General features: G+C 43.0%; 1 pseudogene; it reads left to right on the top strand.

The window, feature by feature from the left end:
* The first annotated feature begins 10386 nt into the window (after window positions 1–10386).
* Window positions 10387–12673, top strand: LOC119272085 (annotated as a pseudogene).
* Window positions 12674–21370: the final 8697 nt, after the last annotated feature.

Genomic DNA, 21370 nt, shown 5'->3' with positions numbered 1-21370 from the left:
ACAAATTATGTTCTACTCATGAAAAGAGAACTACGCATAGACCTAGCTCATGATGCCACTGTTGGGGAACGTTGCAGAACAAAAAAAATTCCTACGTTTTCACCAAGATCCATCTATGAGTTCATCTAGCAACGAGTGATCGGATGCATCTACATACCTTTGTAAATCGCGAGCGAAAGCATTCAGAGAACGGGGATGAGGGAGTCGTACTCGTCGTGATCCAAATCACCGGAGATCCTAGCGCCGAACGGACGGCACCTCCGTGTTCAACACACGTACGGTCAGCGTGACGTATCATCCTTCTTGATCCAGCAAGAGGGAAGGAGAGGTTGATGAAGATCCAGCAGCACGACGGCGTGGTGGTGGATGCAGCAGTCACCGCAGCAGGGCTTCGCCGTTCTTCTGCGAGAGGGAGAGGTGTAGCAGGGGAGAGGGAGGCTCCAAGACTTCAGGGTGCGGCTGCCCTCCCTCCCCCCCTTATATAGGCCCCCTAGGGGGTGTGCCGGCCCTAGGAGATGGGATCTCCTAGGGGGGCGGCGGCCAAGGGGGTGGAGTGCCCCCCAAGGCAAGTGGAGGCGCCCCCTCCCCTAGGGTTCCCAACCCTAGGCGCATGGGGGGCCCAAGGGGAGGGGGGCGCACCAGCCCACTATGGACTGGTTCCTTCCCCACTTCAGCCCATGGGGCCCTCCGGGATGGGTGGCCCCACCTGGTGGACCCCCGGGACCCTTCCGGTGGTCCCGGTACAATACCGTTGACCCCCGAAACTCTCCCGATGGCCGAAACTGCACTTCCTATATATAGTTCTTCACCTCCATACCATTCCGGAACTCCTCGTGACGTCCGGGATCTCATCCGGGACTCCGAACAACTTTCGGGTTACTGCATACTCATATCTCTACAACCCTAGCGTCACCGAACCTTAAGTGTGTAGACCCTATGGGTTTGGGAGACATGTAGACATGACCGAGACGATTCTCCGGTCAATAACCAACAGCGGGATCTGGATACCCATGTTGGCTCCCACATGCTCCTTGATGATCTCATCGGATGAACCATGATGTCGAGGATTCAAGCAACCCCGTATACAATTCCCTTTGTCAATCGGTATGTTACTTGCCCGAGATTTGATCATCGGTATCCCAATACCTCGTTCAATCTCGTTACCGGCAAGTCACTTTACTCGTACCGTAATGCATGATCCCGTGACCAGACACTTGGTCACTTTGAGCTCATTATGATGATGCATTACCGAGTGGGCCCAGAGATACCTCTCCGTCATATGGAGTGACAAATCCCAGTCTTGATCTGTGTCAACCCAACAGATACTTTCGGAGATACCCGTAGTATACCTTTATAGTCACCCAGTTACGTTGTGACGCTTGGTACACCCAAAGCACTCCTACGGTATCCGGGAGTTGCACGATCTCATGGTCTAAGGAAAAGATACTTGACATTGGAAAAACTCTAGCAAACGAACTATACGATCTTGTACTATGTTTAGGATTGGGTCTTGTCCATCACATCATTCTCCTAATGATGTGATCCCGTTATCAATGACATCCAATGTCCATAGTCAGGAAATCATGACTATTTGTTGATCAACGAGCTAGTCAACGAGAGGCTTACTAGCGACATGTTTGGTGTCTATGTATTCACACATGTATTACGATTTCCGGATAACACAATTATAGCATGAATAAAAGACAATTATCATGAACAAGGAAATATAATAATAATCCTTTTATTATTGCCTCTAGGGCATATTTCCAACAACTACATGTGAGATTAGAGAAGAAATTAGAGGGGAAGCAACGCCTACTTCTTTAGAATCAAAAAAGAAGAATGAAGTATGCAAGATCGAGAATCCGCAGATCAACAATAAAGGCATCGAAAAGATATTAATTCAACTAGTGGGAGCAGTTATGGAAGTTGGCTATCTTCTAAAATGTATTGTGGTTCTTATTTTCTTTGGTCTTGCTCTTGTAGCAAAGAATTGGTGAATTATTGTATAATCCAGTGTCATTGAATGTAATAAAGAAGTAAACAAATGTGTTTGGGTGGCCAAAATTGAAATGCAAATGAAGAAAAGAATTACTTCGCTAAATTTAGGTGATCGACTAGGTCTGACCAAAACTTAGTGGAGTATATATACTCCACTAAGCTTTTTACTTCGTTAAGTTATTAGGGATCAGTTAGAGTTGCCCTAAGTACTGCAGTGCCGGCCGATTTGGGTGCTGATACCCATTCATGAATGCCTAATCTATCCCTAATAATAACTAGTAGAATGCCCGTGCGTTGCCACGGGCATTTTAAAAATTAAAAATCTTACTGGCTCATAATGATCATGTTCTATTGAAAAAATATCTGAGTGCTATGGATATTTGATATTCCTCATTGCAATTAATGTCACTAAATTTCTTGATTCGTCAACCATGGGTAAGTGCAAACGTAAATGAATCTAAATTGAGTGAAATAAGGGAGGACCAAATGAAGGAAGAAATGAATCGTGCACATGCCTTAATCACTTCTTCTCCACCTGAAAATGGAACCCAATACGTTGTTGCTACAACATTGCATTGCTCCATGGGAACCGATCAGCCTGCTCACTCGCACCGAGGAACCCCATTTGGCCATTTGTTCCGACGCCAGCCTCAACATCACCCCTGATATCTCTCCTCCAGCTCTGTCGCGGAGCATGTCCACCATGTTTCAGTGCATCTTACATTACTCCTCATGTAACATAAGTACTATTGTTCAAACATGCATACCAATCTTTGATCGAGCACATCCAAACATTTGCGATCCACCAGTTTTTCACTCTCCCCTCTCTCCACGTGACGTCTCCCGTACCGTGTCAACGACACTCCCCTCATGCACGCGTCCAGCATGGGTCGCTGCCCCTCATGGGAATCAACTCAATATTATAAGCGAAAAACTAAAAGCCTGGAAACATAAACCAATGCACCCATCCACAAAATAAGCTCTACTTCATGACAACCAATGATTAAAAATAGAATTACGATGATCACATCGAGTCTAATAGGAGATTATATGGGATGCAAAATCCACACATCATCACACAAGGCATTCTAGATTTTTAAATACCACAATTATCATAACAATGAAAATAAAGCTAGGGATATTAAAAATGTAAGACAGTAACGCTCTATCTCTCCGGTATTATTCAACCGACAGGATGCTCCCAGGCATTTTTGTTATCTTGAAGGAAAATTTGGCTTGAATGACTTCTTTGGTCATAGAAAGCGTTGGAGCTCATTGAACCAACATAATGAACCCTTTGTGTTAGTCAAGATCGAAAAATAGCTAGCCAGTGGTAATCAGGAATGTACCTTCTAATCAAGTTATTTGCTCCATTGATGTCTGGGTTGAAGTATTATCCAACACTTCTTAGTCATAAAAGTATTAACATCTGAAATTCAGTGTGAGAAAGCCTTCAAAATATTAGCAGACAACATAAAACACAATAGTAGGAAGCCAAAAGCAAAATAGTTAAGTGCATACAATCAGAGGCATGTTGCCTCCAGAAATGCCTAGCAAGAGACATTGGTCTTCTACCCCACATTACATATGTCAAATGATACTACGCATAATATTAACTCATTTAGTTATCCAGCTGACCAGATCAATTGTAAGCATTACATGGTTCTTATTTCAATGAAAAAGAATTTTGTTGAATAGTGAACTTAACTGGTATAAAAGAACTACAATATGGGTTGCGCTTAAACCGCAAAAGATTTTTTTAGAAGATCAAAATAAAATACGTGCAATAACTCTGTAAAAATCTTCTCTATTCTTACTAATTGGGAATAGCAACTCTTTTAGAAACAAAGTAATAATAAGACATTGCACAGTTCAATTCATGTGGGCTAGATTGACACACTTCTGCTGCAGCAAGAGGTGATATCCAAAGCAATAGGTGGGATGCAATTCTTAACAACAACCTGCAATCAGGTAAAGAAGCCATTTAATGATTATAAACATGATAGCAAAGACATCTTTCAACCTCTAAAAAATTAGATACAAATCAAAAGAGCCTATCGCCTCATCCCGTCCATTAACATCAAAACCATCATTTTAGTTTTCTTAAGTTGCAACATATTTCCCGGAAGCTGCTATATAAATATAAACCTTACAATCAGATTTTTTTCTCGTATCATATCAATAGGGCATCATGCAATATAACAGAAGATTGTTCAAGTCTATCATGTGTATTTAGGAAAAAGAGCAGATATTGCATTAAATTTTGTGATGAAATAATATAATAGAGGTTCTGGAACATACTTCTTGGCTTCTTCTAAGCCTCGGTAGAAGCATGGTTGCTTGCATTTGAGATGCAAGGGAGAAAAAAATGGCATTCAGAAAGGGCACCACACGCGTTAACTGATTGAGAAACTCAGAAGCACCTCGACTAACAACTGAAAAAGGTGTCCTGAAATAGAATCCCACATATAAAGTTATAAGCATAAATAGCAAGCAAGGCAAAATCAAAAGAACTAAAAAAAATCTATGAAGCACATTATACTTTACATTGGAGCCTATAGATATTGCAAAGACATGAGAAATGGTCAACATGGCAATATTGTTCAGCGGTCAAACAATTCCAAAATGAAACATTGAGAAATCAAAATTAGCCTTCCAGTTTATAGAAGAATGCGAAAGAAAACTTAGTTAGACTTTTACACAATGCTCATTTAACTTCACACAAAAATATGCCACCATAACACAATGCTGATATATACAACTCCCATGCAGCAGGCGACATTGCTATGGGCTACAATGTATATAAATTGCCCGTGCATTGCAACGGGGTCATACATATTCTAATGGGTTAATACCAATGGTGGCTAGCATATACCTTTAGGATCCAGATAATCGAAAGGTATGGTGACAAGACAACCTATTAATTTGGCATACCTTTAGAGAGCAGCTATTGACCTTTTCCTTGAATGCAGAGAATTGCTTAAATCTGAAGACCAAAGCGAAGCGGGCGGCTAGAATAACACCTGCCCAAAAATTAGGTGCCCAAAGAGAATCCAAGTATACATTGAGGAGCATGCGCTACAAGAAGAAGAGTTCAAGATACATATGTATATTTCAGATTCCAGATTGATCTTGCTGTATTTATTTTTTACGAAAGCTAGAAAATTTGCTTGTTAGCCAATGAAGAAAGGCAGAAGAAAACATGCCTAGTTCCTCTTTAAATAAGATAAGAAGGAGAAACACGAACCTTAGGTTAGTGTTCAGGCTTAGGTATCATACACTGGCAACTAACAAAATATGATGTTCCCTTTGGTTAGATACATTTTCTTTCTACGTAGATTGAGTCAAAATTAGATGATGCATACATTCGGAGTAAAGTACATGTACACATCCAGTGGCACATGCAAATAAAATAAAGAGCCACCTCTCCAAATCATAGCATGATACAATAAAGATATTTATCAGTCTTCTTCTCGGGCTACATGTAAATCTTCTCTAGTAGTCCTATGAGCATAAACAACTGCTCGAATCTACAAAATTGAGGAGCAATTCGGTAAAAAGACAACCACCTTTACAATGACAATTTATAATACTATAAGTCAATAAGCGTCCAAGGCAAGTTGTGTGATTTCCAAGCCTTCAGAAACCATTATATCAGATACTCAGGATTACAATTATTTCTCAATACACCCTGTAGTACACACGGACAAACCGTTTATGAGATCATGTATTGGAATTATTTGGTTCACAGTATTTTATGCAAAGAATTTTAGCTTGAACACAGTACACTATATGTTGGTCTGGGCATCCAGTTACCTAAAGAAAATACATTTACGCCTTCAATTCGACGACGACAAGATGCAAATAAAATATTGAGAGAAAATGTATTTTTCTTTTTATCGACATCACCAAAAAATAGATTGTGGCCATCCAAAAATGCACTTGTTCAACTACCAATAGCAAGACTTAAGACAACAGCTAGTTTCACCAGAAGAGAAAGACAATACTCCAATACGTACATACTAACACTTAGGCTGACTTCACGTACGTAAGCAAAACTAAAAGGTAACCAATGTGGGAAATCAGAACTAAGGGAACCAATGTGGGAATCAATACCTTACTGGATATATCCCTAGTGATGCTGCCGCTGCGTACCGAGTTCAGTACGTCTGCATACAATGATCAAGTCCGGTCAGGTACGCATCAGTACGTTTGCATGCACTAATAAAATCCGGCCAAGAAGATGCACTAATCAAGTTCAGCCATGTACAGCCGACGATGTCCCGGTGCTGGAAGATGTGGCAGGCGGCGTGGATGTGTCCTGTTGGACAGTGGCGGCCACTTCAGTATGGTATAAGATGGCGACAGGGATGGAAATGGCGGGAGAGGACGTGATCAGGAAGAAGAAGACCGGTGCTTATGGAGGCCGTCTGGAATGTGGGGAGACGAACGTGACCTGTTGGACAACAGCGGCGGCGGCAGCCCCAACGCAAAGGAAGATGGCGAGATCAGGGCACGGCCGCGACGCGAAGGAAAAGGCAGCGATCGAGGTGGGACACGAAGTGATCTGGGCCACGGCTGCGTGGGGAGGCAGATGGATACTCAATGCGTGATTGATGCAATCGCTGATTGACTGCCTTTTTCCTTACAAATTTTTAAGGTAGGAGAGATAAACCGGGTGCGAGCCAGGTTGCGTGCGGTTTTTTGAAGAAAATCTGTGGGAGGGAAAAATCGGTGGGGAGGCCGATCTTTCAATCGGTGGGGAGGGAGGTAACGAACGAAACGAGCGAACTACGTATGTACTGAGACATTAGGAGTACAGATGATTTTTTTATAGGAGAGATTATTGATGTTTTGGTAAGTAATGATTTGATTTGAACCAGTTGATGTATGGTGTTGTTTTGGGAAGGTGTTGATCTCATTGAGTTAATGCATGTGTCAAATAGGCCGGCCCAAGTAGGCAGCTGTGATGAGACGTGAAAGGTGGGCGAAAGATAGAAGTGGTGGGATGAGGTGGGAGTGAGGCGAGACTACCAACTCAGACATTAGAAATAGATAGAGAAGCACGGATTGACTCCGTGGGTTCACCGTCATAATACGCTTCTTCCCGTAAATTTACGCTTTCAGTTTTTTCGCTCATATTATCCGAAGTGGTACTATTCATATGCTTTTTAGTAATTGAACCCCGCTATTAATTTGCTTTTTAGTAATTGGGCTGAATTTCGTCTGACTGTCCTGCATGGGCCAACCTGGGCCTTATTGGGGAGCAGCTAAAAATTAGGCGCTTGTGTGAGTTTCGAACTCACAAACGCAAAAAACATAGGGCGGCTGGAGAATCGAACTCAAGACCTCCCATTTAGTACCCCCGCGCGCTTGCCATTGCACCACTAAATGTTATTTGTAAATGTTGAGCAGCAAACACTATAAGAACATAATCCACGACAGATCTAAACGTTTTTAGAAGTTTGAACGCAGTTCATTCTTTTCTTTGCAGAAAAAACGCAGTTTATTTTCAAAACCTGTATCTTTCTTTGAACGCGGACTATTCCAAAAATAGCGAATAATTATTTTAAAATGTTGAACATTTTTTGACCTGTGAACAAATTTTTGAAAAACAGCAAAGCCTTTTTGTAATGTTCAACAAATTTTAAAAACAAGAACATTTCATCAAATTTAGACGAAAAAAAGAAAAATCGAACATTTTTTGAAATTTGGAACAAAATTAGAAGAAAGCGAACATATTTTTGGATCTGGGAACAATTTTTGAGAAAGGGAACATTTTTTGTAACTTTGAACAAAATTTAGCAATCGAACATTATTTTCAATTTTGAACATTTTTTGAAAAAGCGAACAAGATTTGAAACTCAAACATTTTTTGAATTAATTTATATAAGATTTCAAATGTGATTTTTTTTGAAAATCTGAACATTTTTAAAAATGTGAAACTCGAACATTTTTTGTATTAATAGAACAAGTTTCCTATATTTGAACAAACTTTTGAAAATCTGAACATTTTTTATTTTTTATCATTTATTGAATAACATGATCAATATTCAATTTTTCCGAACATTATTTGAAATTTTGTACTAAATTTGAAATTCCAAACAAATTATGAAATTCTGAATTTATTTAAAATTGGAAACTGAAAAGGAAACAAAGAAGAACAGAAAAAGGAGAAAACGAAACAGAAAAAAAAATTGAATAACGAACGAAAAGAAAACAAAAAAGAAACAAAAGAACCGGTTTAGGAACCTTCTAGAAGATTCCTCAAACCGGAAAAGACCGGCTGGAACCTCCTACTAGAAGCGTCCCGAAACCAGGAACGAAGAACACATGAACGGGCCGGGCCATCGCAACGCTAGATCGCGACCTCTCTCTCTCTCTCTCTCTACAGCAACCATGGATGCTCCGCGTTCAAGGTGTACAAGGCCGATTTGGAGTGGTTGCCTCGCAAGCCCCTGCTATTCCCCACCTCTCGCGACGTTATGCATCTAGATTTTTATCTTTGGGCTCAAGTCAACGTATGATCAACTTTTTTTCTTTATATGTGCCTGAGCTGATATGAAGGTCCCACGTTTTTTTCAGTGGCAGGAAGGTGAGTGGGAGGACCATATGTCTAGGAGTGTTTCGTTTAAAGAGAGATCACTGGGGATGAGTTCACGACCATGTTCCTACTAATCTTTGGCAATATGGTGCAGAGAGTGGTAACTATTTGGTCAAACAAACATCTTGCTGTCTTGATATGCCTTTTTATTTTTGGTTATTTGTGAGAACCTTTAGTACATGTCTGTCATAGCTAGAACTTCACAACTTTGAAGCAAGAATGTTCAGAGAAATTGCTCCATGGAATAGCTAAATGATAATACTATTATTGATTTATGATAGTTTGCACATACAGAAATAGATATATTCAAGCCTGTAATGGCTAACAGCCAAAAGAATAAATATGTTCTTGATACTCTTTTCCCCTTCTCTTAGAATCATCGTATACAAATTATAAGCATTCTAACATCTGCATATTTCAGGTTTCCAAGGAGGTACAGAAAGTGAAGTTCAAAGGGAATAGCGGGAGGAACTGATTTGGGAGGAGGGAGGATAAATTTTTCTGATTTGGTTTGGAGAACAAAGGGAATTTTGGGCGGACGAAGAACTCGCTCGAGACGCTCCAGCGATGATTTTATATAGCGTTTTGCCTAAACCTGGTTCCTTCTTTCAGACTGGGCGGTGCCCTATGATGTGAAGTCGGGGTAGTAACTTTTTCATTTGGCGTCAGTGGTGATGTGTCAACCTTTTAGACAATTTGGCACATGTAACATGGTAGAAGATCTCATACGAGCTGGTTGCATTCTTGTAGTTGTTGCGGCTTCTGAATTAAGTGTATCACTATGTCTAAAATGCCATGATCAGAAGCTGTGGTGGGTGTACCGATTGACTCTTATTACATGACTATTCCTAAGATTGATTCTTATTGGGTTAGGGGCATGCGGTTTCACTCCCGATGCAACGCACGAGTCTTTTTGCTAGTTAGATTACTGAAAAAAGATACTCCGTCCGTCCGTCTCTCTTTTGATCCCGCGTTAACTCAGTGCGCACCGCATTTTCTCACGCCGGCTAGAGGAAGTCTCGTCGCTTAATTCATAGCCGCGATTGACTTTGTCATTTTCTTTGGATTATCAAGTACTCCTAAACTAATTTACCCTCAAGGCGAAAGGTTAGGTGGCCTCTTACCGGCGCAACGAAAGATAGTGTACGTGTCAATGATGCTAATCTGTAACCCCCTTCACATCACGGTCTTTCCTTGAAGCTTCTTCTCTAGGCTCTAGCCACTAGCCAGCTTAGCTAGCTAATACTCCTTCCATTTCACAACGTAGTACTTTCTTTATCTCCGTGCTTCAACTTTGACCGTAAATTTAACTATTAATATTGATTGCAGCGGGAGCAAAAATTATATCAATGAATTCATATTCGAAAGAAGTTTTTAATTATATAATTTTTTCTCCCGCCGCAGTTGGTCTCGTTGATTAAATTTATGGTTAAAGTTGAACCTCGGAAAGCGCGGGCGTACTATATTTTGGAATGGAGGGAGTAGTAATAGCCATGTATTGTACTATATTGCACGCATGCCACTAGGTTGCGGGGTACGAAAAAGTAGCATAGTGATCTACTGGGCTTGCGTGATGGATGCTATCATGGCGTTTCATGTCGATCGCTTGGTTTGATTAGCCTGGTCAGCGGTTGCAAACGGCCGTTGGATGCCGACGCCTTAGCCATCGAGTGTATATAAATAGGCCACAGCTCAGGCTTTGCAAAATCATCCTTCCACTGAGCAGCGAGTTGGGTAGCCAACTAGTGATCAAGAGCGCTGAGCTTGCAGAGCAACCAAGCATGGAGAAGCTCTCCGTGGCGGCCACCATCTTCTGCGCCGTTGTCCTTGCGGCTCTGGCGGCGGCCGGCGGCGAGGCGGCCGTCGTGGAGCACACCTTTGTCGTGAGTACAATATATATCTCTATCTATCTGGTTAATTATGACATGTTGTTGATCACTTCATGGTAGGTTTAACTTTGGTATATATTGTCCGTAGTTGTAGCATGATTCGTTTAACTTTGGGAGGTCGTGAAGACATTGGGCTCGCTAAAATCTTAGGCTTACTACGTTGGATAGAGTATATACGGTATAGCTTTGCTACTCCTATCTATAACTTTCTTTTTGCGATTCCTGTATAACCTCTTGATTAGTTATGAGATCTCATTAGTTGACTAACGACCACTCAGTTAGTAGTTGATTAATGATGTTCAGGTGCACGAGATGAACCACTATTGACCAATCAATAATTTGATTAATAATGTTCAGGTCCACGAGATGAACCAGACGCACCTGTGCAACACGACCAAGATTTACGCGGTGAACGGGCAGCTCCCGGGCCCCACAATCGACGTCACCGACGGTGACACGGTTGTCGTCCACGTTGTGAACCGTCTCCCCCACGGGCTCACCATCCACTGGCACGGCGTCCGGCAGATCAGGAGCCGCTGGTCCGATGGCGCCGGCTTCGTCACCGAGTGCCCCATCCCTCCCGGTGGCGAGCACATGTACCGCTTCAACGTCACCGGCCAGGTTGGCACGCTGTGGTGGCATGCCCATGTTAACTGCCTTCGTGCCAAAGTCGCCGGCGCCTTCATCATCCGCCCCAAAGGCGGGAGGTATCCATTCCCGACGCCCGCCAAAGACGTCCCCATCATTATCGGCGAGTGGTGGGAGCTCGACCTCGTCGAGCTCGATAAGAGGATGCACGACGGCAACTTCGCCGACAACCCACTGTCGGCGACCATCAATGGTAAGCTCAGCGACCTCAAGAACTGCTCCGGCAAGCCAGAGGAGAGCTTCGTCCTTGACGTGGTGCGCGGGGAGACATACCTGTTGCGGATCGTGAATACAGCCCTCTTTTCGGAGTACTATTCCAAGGTCGCTGGGCACACGTTCACGGTGGTGGGAGCCGACGGTACTACCTAATGCCGTACAAGACGGACATGGTGACCGTCGCGCCAGGGGAGGCCATCGACGTGCTCATGGCCGCCGACGCCCCGCCCGCGCACTGCCATATGGTTGCGCTCGCGAACCAGCCGCCGGAGCCTGACCCGCAGATCCCTAGGTTCGACTCCCGCGGCCTTGTCCGCTATGCTGGATCCTCCCACAACAACAATGGGTTGTCGGTGCCTACTCCGCTCATGCCCAGCCAGCACAACACCATGCCGTCCTACTACTTCCACAACAACCTCACCGGCCTTGCCCACCCAGACCGCCACTGCGTTCCCATGCACGTCGATGAGCGCCTCTACTTCACGCTCAGCCTCGGCTCCATCTGCCGAAACGGCACAAAGACGTGCCAGCGCCGGCGGAGTCGCGAGACCATTGTGGTGGCCACCATGAACAATGTATCCTTCCGCCACCCGACCAACACGTCCTCCTCGAGAGGTACTACGACGGCCGGACAAGTGGCCTGTACACAGAGGACCTCCCCGACAATCCGCCACACCCGTACAACTACACCGACCGCGCCCTGATCCCGCCAGGCCCACTGGAGGAGGCGCTGGAGCCGACGTTCAAGGCGACCAAGCTACGGAGATTCCGGTACAACACCTCGGTGGAGATCATCTTCCAGAGCACGGCGTTGCTACAGAGCGACTCAAACCCCATGCACCTCCATGGCTATGACTTCTTCGTCCTCGCCATGGGGATCGGCAACTACAACTCCAAAACAGACCCCAAGAAGTTCAACTATCACAATCCACAGCTGAGGAACACGGTGCAGGTGCCCAGGACCGGCTGGGCTGCTGTGCGCTTCGTCACCGACAACCCCGGAATGTGGTACCTTCACTACCATTTTGAGTTCCACATCATCATGGGCATGGCGACGGCGTTCATCGTGGAGAACGGGCCGACGCCAGAGACCAGCCTCCCCCCGCCGCCACTAGAATTCAAGAGGTGTGGCTCTAATGGCTTAACTCAGCCATAGAGCTAATTAATCTGGATAAGGACTAAGGATGTACTCCCTCCGTAAATAATATAAGAGCGTTTAGAATACTAAAATAGTGATCTAAATGCTCTTATATTAGTTTACAGAGGGAGTAGTTATGAAAGTTGGGTCATAGACTTTTATGATAATTAGTACAGTACAAAATAAGAGCAAATAATGATGCAAGTGGATTCTTCATTGTACCGACAGATGATTCTTACTGTAAAGAGATCTCTACTGTAAAAGATAGATCATTTTTCGATTTTATTTCCAAATTGTAATATTATTGTCTGAACTACATCAAGCTAAAAGTCGGTCCAGTAAAATTCAGTTTGTTAAGTGGAAAGTAATGGGCTTATGAATCATTCTTTTTTACTATTGCTGATGATGCATATGCCTTGTAGAACTTTTCGACTGTCTCAAATCCTTCAAATGTCATACTTACTTTAGGCTTCAAATTATCATAACATTCAGGTCTAAAAGACGAACACTACAACATAAAGAATAAAATCGTGATAACCACATTCAGATCACTAAATTGATTGGGATCATTCTTAAGGTGCAAACTCAGCAAACTTACAGCTAGAGGTATGGCTACATTCTCTTTCGGTGTGCCAAACTATCCCACGTTCATATGCATTTGCATGTAATTAGTTGGCTCCATATCACTGCAAATGCACCTATAGGATCAAGCTTTCACACGTGGCAATGACACATGTTTTAATATACCAAGGACTGGACTTTTTTTGGTTGTGCCACGTGAGACTTGTGATGTTGTAGTGTTGCTGATTGCTACTGATCCCGTGGTTGTTCATTCAAGCAACCGGCTGATGTAGCGTATAAGAGCTCCTTAGACTATTATCAGGACATTATGCATGGGTCGGTGAATGCTGAGATCATGTTAATTGGGACGATCAACACACGCATGGGCAGGCGCTTGCCAGTGGATGCCGTCATGCTAAGCAGAGAGCAGAGGGGAACGGAGGTTCGAGCTAGGGTTCCACACCATCATTGGAGAGAGGAGTACCGAGAACAGTCAATTACACGCAAGATGCAGTCGGACGACTAGAGTTGTTATTGGAAAGTAAAGTTGTTGGTATAGGCATGTCAATGAAAAATTACTGCAAATTAAGCTAAAGCAAAGGATTTAGATCGAGGGCCTGAGAAAAAGGGACGCAGAGATACACGTAGGCATCGGATTCACAAGATATGTTCCCTATAACAATCTGAGTGGGTGCATCTGACATACGCGACCCTTACAAAAAGGATGGCAACCAACGACGATTCTAGACTTAAGTCGGATGCTCATAAATAAGGATTATCTTAAAATTATCCTCACCAATGTATCATCATTATAATCTTTCCTACTTATAAAAGCTGGAGTTGGTGGTGAGTTCACATGCAGGGCCAACAACCTTCACAATAAACAAATACACCCCTCTTTCTCTTCACATGTGCTAGTAGCAAACTTCCAAGAGATGTATAAACAATTGCATTTTAGGTGTGGGACCTAACACACACAAACAAATAAACTAATACTTTAATGGGAGACTAACACTCATGTGGAAGACACAAATAGCAATTGCAAAAAATATGACTCCCAACTCAAAATCATGATTTTGGTTTTAGTTTTTCCTCCCAACAAAATTTCCAACTTCTATATCATACCATAGAAGAGTGAGCAAATTGTAATGCCCATTCTCCCATATTTCAAATTCAAAATATTGTATCACTATAAATCATTCAAAGGACCTACTACAGACACATCAAATTCATCAACACCTACTGCATCCCTCTTACTGTATTTTTGCTCTTTTTATTGTGAATCGTGCAAGATATATACTAATGATTTTTTGATCATCTTCTAAGTCGGTGGCCTAACGTCTGTCCTTTTTAATTAATAGCTCTGTAGCAACACACAGGCACTGTGCCGGTTATTTCTTAGAACATGGTATTTTCCCGTGATTCCTAACTACTTGGTTATGTGGGGATTTTTGAATTCCATATTTTTTTAATAAAAAATTAGGAGGAGCAACATGATGCAATAAAAAGCCCACCCACCTTCGTGAGTACACTTGCATGCAACAAGCAATAGAGTGTGACATGAGGGTACTACCCTACACTCATGTGGATAAGTCCTTCTAAACGCACAAGCCACAATAGCATGAGAATTGACTTCAAGTTATTCTGTTAAGCGATGGGTAGAGAGAACTACAATTGGAAGGGCATTTCCTACATCCAACGTTCCTTCTTGTACACCATTAACATTGAAGTCATTCCTTCAACCTGTGTTTCAACAGGATCCCACAAGTATCGACCCTTCATTGGTGAAACCCTTCTGCGGCCACCAATAGTAGTCAAGCGCAACAGACTTACGGTGGGCTTGTGCAAAACAGTTTATTTCTCTATTTTTTTTACCCTTTAACTTGGCGTTCTTTCTACACCTGATAACTAGCTTGTGTTCATTCTACACTTGATTATTGACTAGCTTGTGCATGATGCCACTTGTATTCTTTCTATGCTTATGTGATTTGTATGCGAATGTATTTTGTGAACTGATGTTGAATAAATACATTGTGTTATATGTTTGAATTTTCCAACTAGATGCAGGCACCCTTTGGCCCACACTTACACTGGACACAAATGCATCATTCTTTTTGGAAAAGGGGGATTACACCCGGTCTCTACATCACGCAATGCACAGAACCATTTTATTAAACAAATAAGTCGCAAAGTACGCAATTCAACTCAGGTACATAAGAAAAAGAGAATCATAAAGCAGAAAGCCACAACCGGCAAAATAGGACAAGATCACTAAACACTTATCCTATTATTAGACTGCCATTCAACTGGCCTCACTGAAAATGGGCATTTGTGGTAAAATTCGGTCATCACATAAGACACGATCTTACATGACAGAAAAAATGGTACCGTCAAGAAATTATTTTTGTGATGGCAATTCAGCGACGGTGGGGGTGATGGCCGAAAACCGTCACCAGAGCATTTTCAATGACGAAAATTGATTTTACATGGCACAGGTGGTTCGTCACAAAAAACCTCCGTATTGTAGTGTTGGTAGCTCCATGTCAAGCAGAGATTGCACCTCAATGCTTCTTAACTTTCGTATAGAGAGTGCTAGCCCCGGGTAATTGCAAGGGAAAACACCATCCACCCCTCCAAAACCTTGCACCGGCCCCTGAACATCCAAGTTATGGCATTGAATTGGGTATGACACTCTTCGCCTGGTTCACTTTCAGCTTTGATATTTCCCCAAAAATTGTCAAAAAACATGGGTTCACAAACAGGAAGGCATCATTAGCATAGAAGCTTGTCCTTAGCCTGGCAACACGTAAGGGAATGGGTAACAAGATGTTGGCCTCTATGGCCTTCTGAAGCAGCCGCTGGCAGGGGATCCATCACAGGGATCGATGAAGATCAAGGGGGATAAGGACCCCCCGGCCCGAGTCCACGCCTATGCATGAAAGGAGATCCAGGGTTCCATTGAGCATCACCCTTGAGGAAGCATAATGCACACAATGTCTCTCCACCGTTGTCAAAACCCAAATGTTGTGCGCATGTTGTGCCTGATGAGAGTCCGCTGGACCGGTTTGTGCCCTCGACATGCTATTGGTGGTTTGGTTGAGGCCTCCAATTTTAGATGTTGGGTTTGGTGTGAGGTCTAAGCAGGCAGCCCTGATCATGTGCACCTCGGCTTCGTCAAGTTGATAGGAGTAGCGACAGATGTTGCCAAGAAGGTGGCTTCAGACTTACTGATGTATTACTTTGTAAGGTCTCAATGAATAATTAATAAAATGGTTGTATGCATCACTCGATACAGAGGCTGGGGCTCATCCTCCTTTTTGAAAAAAATTAATTGGCTCCAATGGAGAGGTCTGAGAACATAGTGACAAGGTGTAAATTATTTTTGAACAGTTTCAACTTGCTGTTGGTGGCCACGACCGCTAGCAGCTTGAAGATGAATTAGGAATCTCTAGAATTCCATTGGCTAATTTGCAGCACCTTGACGAGCAGTTCAACAAAGAGGAAAGTACACGTGTTGTGTTTGATCAACATGATGAGAAGGCGCCGTGAGGACGACACATTGCCGGTAAACTGTATCATCAAGTTTTCCTTCTGGATAATATCTCGCCTTGAGAACTTGTGCACACAAAATTTCTGGTATAGATAATAATCTCCATACTTGATGAGCTAACAAAGCCTCGCTGAACAAACGGAAGTTGTGGAAACCTGCACCACCCATATCTTTGGGTTGTAAAAGGCAACCACAACTTTTTCATCAATGAACTTTCCTTTTTCCCTTCCGGGAGCACGAACAAAAATTTCTCAGCATTCTCATGAGATCATCATATACCGAAAAGAGTAGTTTGAACATGCCCATAATATAGGTCGGTAGGACCTGAGCCACCAACCTAATTAGAACCTCTCTACCAGGCTGAGCTAAGTGCTCATCTCCCCCACTGAATAAGCCGTTTTGTGACTTGTTTGAAGATTCTAAAATCTGGCCTTTGACATACGTATTTCCGGGGTTGGGAGACCCAAATACTTCTCCTCGAGACAGAACTTGTAACACTAAAGATGATGATCTCGCAAGTGCTATTTCATGTAAAAAGTAACATCGAAGTTAGATGTTGTAGGTCAGAGAAAAACTATTATTTGGGGAGTCGCACAATACACATGTGTCAAAATTATTTCATTTTTGTCTTGGGGTATGCCACTATTATTGCATTTTGTCTTTAATGAATGTGAAATTTTTAACTCATCATCCTTTTATTTCCTCCAAGCAATTTCTCAAATTTGCGCATTTCATGAATGTGATGGATCATGGAAGTGGTGTATTTGAACGAGACTCCATCATATGGCGAATAGCAATCCAGTAAATATGATAATAAAGAAAATATTTCAAAGTGTTTATTTAACTACTTTCTCTGTCTCAAAATAAAGTGTCTTAACCTTAGTGCAGCTTTGTCCTAAAGTTAGTTCAAAATGGAGCCACTTATTTTGGGACAGAGGTAGTATTTTATTAGTTTTCTCGCAAAAAAAAAAACAGTTTCTTATCTTTATTTTGAGACACAACAGTTTCTTAGCTGGGCCTATATCTATAGACTTGTGAGATCTGCTGGACCGAGTGGTTTCGGACCCCGGTAAATGCCAGGCGGGAGCTATAAATTTGATTTTTATGTTTTGCCGCTCCCCAAACCTAAATAACGTTGCGATTCTTACCAAATTTTCTATGGGGAGCATTTCCTACCATATTTGATGGCCGAGATAAGATTGTATCGCATTAAAACTTGACAGCCAGCCGTGCACATGGACGTTGTCAACAACTTGCAACCCTTCATTTCTGGGCTCTACACCACTACATAAGCACTCCATCTACGACACCCCATGGCATCATCCACCCCTAATTCCATTGCTGCAACCTGCAAAGCCCCAAGCATAAACAAGAGAAAGCCTCCACTAGACAGTAGACACAAACCACACATCGCTCGCCATCCACGACGTACGCGCTGCAATGGCCGGCTGGTCGTCTCTCGCGTACGACCTCGTCATCGAAGTCGGCGACCGTCTCCTCGCCGCCGGCGACCTCGACTTCTACATGAACATGCGGGCCGTCTGCCGCGGCTGGCGTGACGCAACCGACAGCCCTAGGGCAAATCCGGCGGACCCTCGCTTCCTCCTCCGGCAGTGGGTCCTGCTGGACGAGAAGTTCCCAAAGAGGGGTGACGCCCTTGCCGCCGGCCGCCTCTTCCTCAACACCACCACGGGACGCTCCGTCCGCAGAGAGCTCCCATGCCTCCCCAACCACTACTTCGTGACGAGCACAGGTGGTCTCCTCGTCATGGCAAGCAGGGTCGCTCCGCACGCCGTATGCGTCGTCAACCCTATCACGGCTTTCGCCATCACGTTCATGGCGCCCATACCTGACATGGTGCAGCACACCACCGCCTATCTCCACCAGGTTGGCAATGGCATTTCACCTACCCTAGTCCTGGAGATCGGCGTGTCGCGTGACACGGCGTACTCGGCCCAGCCCGATGCCGAGCTCTTCGCGCTGGTGGAGCACACCTTGCTGGACAAGGGACTCAACATCTGGGGCATCGACCAGCGTCAGCAGGGCATTGATGGTCTCATCAGCAGCATCCTCGCCGTCCTTCCTGACGAGATGTACTCCGTCTATCCTTGCTGCTACTTCCTGGGTTCCCCGGGGGATAACCTGCTTGTCGTCCCCCGTCAACGGCCAGCCCAAGGCGTGGAGGTCTTCAAGGTGGACGTGGAAAGAATGGAGATCCAGCCGACAAGGTGCATCGATAATCACGCTCTGCTCCTCGGTGACAACAGATGCCTGTCCGTCGCTGCTGACAAGCTCCATGTTGTCCAAGGCGAGGAACTCCATTCCATCCACCGCAACTGTATCTACTACTATGTTGGTGGCGAAGCTCCAGGCATGTGCGTGTACGACCTCACCAATGACAGGGAGGAGCGGCTCGCCCCGTTTGATGCTGGATGGAATGAAACGTGCATCATGGATGAATCGGTCCGTCCCTCCATGCTTCAGAAGCTCATGAACTACTGCACCGATATCACATGGACTCAGATAGGGCAGGAACAGCATTACCGGCAATGGCAGGACATCTACAAGGCGTTAATACAGAGTCGTGCGTGATTGATCTCTCAAGATGGCAAATGTGTACTTAATTATTTGGGTTATGCATTCAGAATTTCTGGAGTTGAATTTCCGAGTTCTCTGTGTGATTTATGTCAATTCGAATCTTGTTGATTCATTTGAGTTGAAGATTGTTATAATTAGCATCTTCTGTTGAGAGATCAATTGATGAGATTTTTCCCTTTCATGTTTAAAATCATACTCCCTCCGTCTCATAATATAAGACATTTTTGCAAGCTAACATAGCTTGCAAAAACGTTTTACATTATGGAACGTTGGGAGTACTTTTCAGTTCATGTTTGTTGATTGTGTGAAAATGAAACATGACAGTGCATCAGTTCATTTATTTTATTTGCTAGATTTTACACCCATGCTCATATTTCTTTTGGTTAAGCAGGACGTGAGTTTTGGATTCTTCGTCAGAATTCGAGAGTGATTTTTCTACATCCCAGCTCGGTGCACCCACGATGCGCCCCTGCAAGAAAATATAGAAAAATATTTCAAAAAAATCTGAAACTTTATATGAACGATCATCAACAAATGTTATGGGTGCTTGGAAAGCTTGGTGGTCAAATAACCTTCGAGGAGCTCTATACAAAAAAGACAAAATCACAAAAAGTTAGGCATTTTGTCTTTTTTGTACGGAGCTCCTCGAATGTTATTTGACCATCAAACTTTGTAAGCACTCATAACATTTGTTGATGATCATTTTCATAAAGTTTTGCTTTTTTGAAATGTTTTGCTATGCTTTTTTGTATGGGTGTACCGTGGGTGCACCGAAGGTGAGTGTAGCCACTACTTTCCTCATTCACAAAAGTGGTACGGACATGCACATAGATAATAGAAACATGCACTCACGTAAGCTAATCGACACAGGTTATAGCTAGGCGACAGCACATGCATGATGCATGGCAACACAAGATCCCCACTTGAATGTTAACCTGAAGGTACGATCATGGTACAATGCTGTCTCTCGATATGTCGACACACATCATCAACATGTAAAAAGGTGTTAAGAGTTAGCACATATGAACATCGTATCATATGAAATGCAAAATATCAGTTGCGTAATGCATCCTATAATTTTTTCTAAAGATGATTTAGTAAAGCATGGATGCCCAAATCATGTGTGTTAATATAGTGAAGGAGCCACGATGGTTTTTAGTTATAGTGGACGCATATGTTTCTGTTCATGTGGGTTCTATGTGTGTTCCTCGTTAGAGCTAGCTAGAAACTCTCACCATAATTCTTAAAGAGATGTGACGTACACACTGGAAATGCAAAATGGCTCCTGGGCGTACAATTTTCTAAATTTCAGAGAAATAGCCATGCGTTTTGTTCATGTTTATTTGGGTGTATGATAATTTACATGGAGAAGATAAAAATATTGCAGCCTACACGAAATAATGAATTTAGTGCTTAAAAAATTGTGGATGCCGATAACGCCCACACGTGTGGTGGGAGCAACACCCGCCCACAAACCTTATAACACACAGATTGTGCCATGTCACCGCATGCATGTGGGAATCATTTTGGATTTTCAGTTTTTAAAATGTTTTATCTTGGGATAATTGATTTTATGCCCCTAGTTGGGTCACACTTGGCAGGTTTACCCCTAGTTTCCGAAAACACTTGTTCCTGCCCATACCACTTTGCTCCTCTTATGCTTTTGCCTTTTGACCGTTTGACCATCACTTTGAAAACTTCATAAAAAATTCATACTAACTCAGGAAAATTCAAATAAGATATCAAAATGTTCAGAAAAGCATCACCTATATGTGCATGTCATTTGCATTCATGAAAAAAGTGTTGGCAGTCCCAGTCTTAATTTTAGCTCATATGATCTTAGCATGAACAATAAAATCTAAAAAAATCTAAAAATTCTAAAAAAATTTGGTGGCAAACTTTGACCAATGTTTTGAGTGCTTGCCAAGTTTCATAAGGGAATGACATTCATGGAAGTTGTGGCAAAAAAACAAAAATCAATGCTTCAAAATTTCATTTTTTTACCACGACTTCCACGAATGACATTCCCTTATGAAACTTGGCAAGCACTCAAAACATTGGTTAAAGTTTGCCACCATTTTTTTAGAATTTTTAGAATTTTTTTAGATTTTACTGTTCATGCTAAGATTATATGAGCTAAAACTGAGATGGGGACTGGCCAACAC

This window comes from Triticum dicoccoides, chromosome 1A, assembly GCF_002162155.2.
Source record: "Triticum dicoccoides isolate Atlit2015 ecotype Zavitan chromosome 1A, WEW_v2.0, whole genome shotgun sequence".
In the NCBI taxonomy this organism is placed as follows: domain Eukaryota; kingdom Viridiplantae; phylum Streptophyta; class Magnoliopsida; order Poales; family Poaceae; genus Triticum; species Triticum dicoccoides.
This window is presented reverse-complemented; position numbering and strand designations above follow the sequence as displayed.